Genomic DNA, 3,735 nt, shown 5'->3' with positions numbered 1-3,735 from the left:
CTGCTAGATGAAAGATTCATTTTTTTTTAATTTTCTAACAATGCTTCTCATACATAACGAGAAGCTTTTTTATTCAATTTAAAAAAAAAAACGTATCTCGCCTACTGTGAGAAGGTGGAACCCACCACATGTTTCCATGTTCGAAAATAACACTAAAAAAAAAATATTCATATCCAAATTTTTTAACCTATTTTAACACTTGCATTTTGTTAATATTCAACACATGCTTTTTTTGGCATTTGTTAATTAAAAAAATCTAATATATAATTAATTAACAATATATTTTTTTATCTAAAGTTTAAAAATGTTTAGAAAGTACTTTCATAAAAATTAATCTAAAAACTTTAAGACATTAAAAATGGTAAAAAAAAAAAAATCTGCAAAAACAAGTATTTGCGGAAAGTATCCACAAGAAAAATGTAAATGAAAATTCGCAAAATCTCTCAGAGACAAAGATCTATCGCAAAAATAAATGGGAATAGAAACAAGAGTATACATACATGTTTCATGTGAATCGTTAAATCTTCAGAGAGAATTTACTATAATGTTTTAATTTATGTTAGTATTTTATTATATTAGAAACTATTTTTATGTTTTTTTTAACATATATATTAAATTATATTTAGATTGTATTATATTGAATTAGATTAGGTAAAAATTCAAGTGAAATCGACTTCATGTGAAGTTGATATTTAAGAGCTGTTAGATAAAAATTTAGTCAAATCAATCAAATCATCTAACGGCTCTCAGATATCAACATCACGTGAAGTCGACTGCACCTGAGTTTCCACCGTTAGATTATATTATTATGTTTATTTTTTAAGTTTTTAATGAGAATATCCATAAATACTTGCGAATATTCATTTTTCTTGCAAAGGCTATTAAACAGTAATCTCTAACAAATAAAATAGAAATTGAAAATATTTTTTAAACGGAGTCGAAAAAAGAAAAAGCGTACCCAACTACTACCCACCCATGATACCCATTGCCATCCTACTGTGAGGATAATGTGACAATTCTCCAATTATGATTAAATTGGAGAATTTTGGACCAAGTCCATTAATCTGTGGGCACATAGTTTAGGGCAGCATAGCTGTAGTGTCTGAGTGACTTTCTAAAATTGAAGAAATTTTGCAACAAACTCGTACGGAAGGAACACTACTTTTACGTTTTAAATCATCACAACTATTGTTATTATTGACAATTTATTTATCTAGATATAAAAGAAATTGACATAATAAATTTAAAATAAAAGTAAAAAAGAAATGTATGTCTGCCATTGTTTGTATTTGTATATCATCAGTGTCTATATACTATGACCAATTACAATATATTTCATTTTATTAAAAATGGCTAGAGTATGTTTGAATAGAGAATTGTTGAATTTTTTTGAGAATTTGGAATATAAAGTAATTAAATTGAACTAATATAATTGCATTAATTTTAAAACTTTTACTTTGGATACAACATAATGACAAGATAAAGGAAACAAAAAAAAGAAAGATATATCTGTATTTTTCTTTCGTGGTAGGAAAGAATTTTGAAATTCCACTTAATTAAAAGAGATTTAAATTTTCCTTCTCTTTACTAACAAAATATCTAAATGCCTTGTGAAATTTTTTAAGAATTTTAAAAATGACAAAATATCCAAACAAATTATTTTCGCAAAAGAAATTTTAAATGCAATTTTAAATACTCTATATTGGATAGGTTTTTGAAAAAAATACTTATTTTTTTCATCTTTTTAAAAAAGAATTTTTTTTAACAGATAAAAATTATTTTACATTTGAATATACTTTTTAAAAAGTATTCAAGTATTAAAAACATTTTTGCTTCTACTTTTTTTTTTTTTAAATAAGGTATTGATAGCTTTTAGAAAAAACAAATAATTTGCTTTTCTTAATAAAAGTACTGCTATCAGACCGACTATACTTTATGATACAGAGTGTTGGACGGCTAAAGAAAAGCACAAACATAAGTCAAATGTGTCAGAGATGAAAATGTTGAAATTGATGAGTGGTCATACGTGATTGGATAGAATATGGAATGAAAATATAAAAAAAAGGATTGGAGTAGCACTTATTGTGAAAAAGATGGCAGAATCGCGTCTCAGGTAGTTTGGTAGTTTGTACATGTAAGAAGAAGACTGATAGAACAACCAGTCAGAAGGGTGGATAAGTTAGAAGATGAATAAAGGGTGAAAGGCAGAAAAAAAAAACTAAAAAGACCATCCATGAAGTGATCAAACGAGATCTACATATAAACGATCTCTATGTAAACATAATACTTGATAGAACTCAATGATGTCATTTAATTCATTTAGCCGACCCACCTAGTGGGACAAAACTTTGTTGGTATTGTTGTTTTTCACTTAAACAAATCAATCCAAACCAACACTAAATAGAATAAGCCTGTCAGCACTTTTTTTCATGCAAGGGTTAGCTGCCCGTATAAATGTTAACTCGAACTTGATCCAATATTTTTACTGGACAATTTATTATTACTCCATCGAAGATGTGATTATAACCCTTTGAAGTATTATAACTCTTTCATTCCATCCAAAATCAAAACTCACATACATATATGATACATACCTTTCATAATTCAAATTCGGTCTAATGCATGCATTATTGAGATGCTTAGTCTCTATGATTTATGGTACATGTCTTTAACTTTTTCTAGCACATTCAGTGAATCATCATGACTCAAGACACTCAAAAAATTAGTAGATGAGGTGATATCACTGATATCCTTAAAGGCCAACAGAATCTTTATTGGAATTTGATTGATGTGAGACACAAACAAGATCTAGACTCAGCTAAAAACTACTAAGATTTTATGATCCCACAAATCATGCAAACTTTAACAAAATCAATTGTAAGATCAAAGATTAACTAACCAACCATGCAAAACAAGTATAAAATACATATTGAAATACAAAATATACATTGAAAACAAGTTAAATAAATATATATTTATACACATATTTTTGTGACTAATTTTGAAATGTACGTAGCATTTTTGTTAACCAAAACATACTGAGAACAAAATTTCCTGATATAACTATAGGAAAGCTATAGTGCAGAACATGCAAATGTTGCAAGAAAATACTTAACTTTAAATTATAAATATCATAATATGATGATAACAACGACCGAGTCTTATCCTCTAGGAACGAATGGCTATATAGATGAAATGATATCATAATATCATATTGTAAATGGAATAATTAATGTACAATAGTGCAGACACTTTCAGTGGGAAGAGATCTTCTCTATTTAATTTTTACTTGACAATGTAAAGTGGATCTCTCGATAAAAAATCTCTATAAAATTCATGGTAAAATATCACACGTAATATTGTCAAGTGAAAACTAAATTAACAGGATCTATTCCCATATCTGGGTGAGTCTGTGCCTCCATGCCCAACCACAAACACATCAGCATGTTTTCTTCCTCATCTTATTCTCCTCTTTAATTACTCCCTCAACTAAGATCCTCCTTCTATCTCTAGAACTAGAAGACACCTTCTCCACTTCCCTCTCCTAAACAAAATTTGAAACTCCATTGTGTTCCATATTCCAAAACCCTTTATTACTTTGCACATGACCTGCTGTGTTTCACTTTATTTTTATTAACTACAGAACAACATGTTTAGTGAGACTATGGGAGGCATACCAAAACTAAAGGATGTGCCTTACTATTTAACTAATAACTAGTGGACTGCATATATAGT

This window comes from Arachis ipaensis, chromosome B02 (assembly GCF_000816755.2).
Source record: "Arachis ipaensis cultivar K30076 chromosome B02, Araip1.1, whole genome shotgun sequence".
NCBI lineage: Eukaryota > Viridiplantae > Streptophyta > Magnoliopsida > Fabales > Fabaceae > Arachis > Arachis ipaensis.
This window is presented reverse-complemented; position numbering follows the sequence as displayed.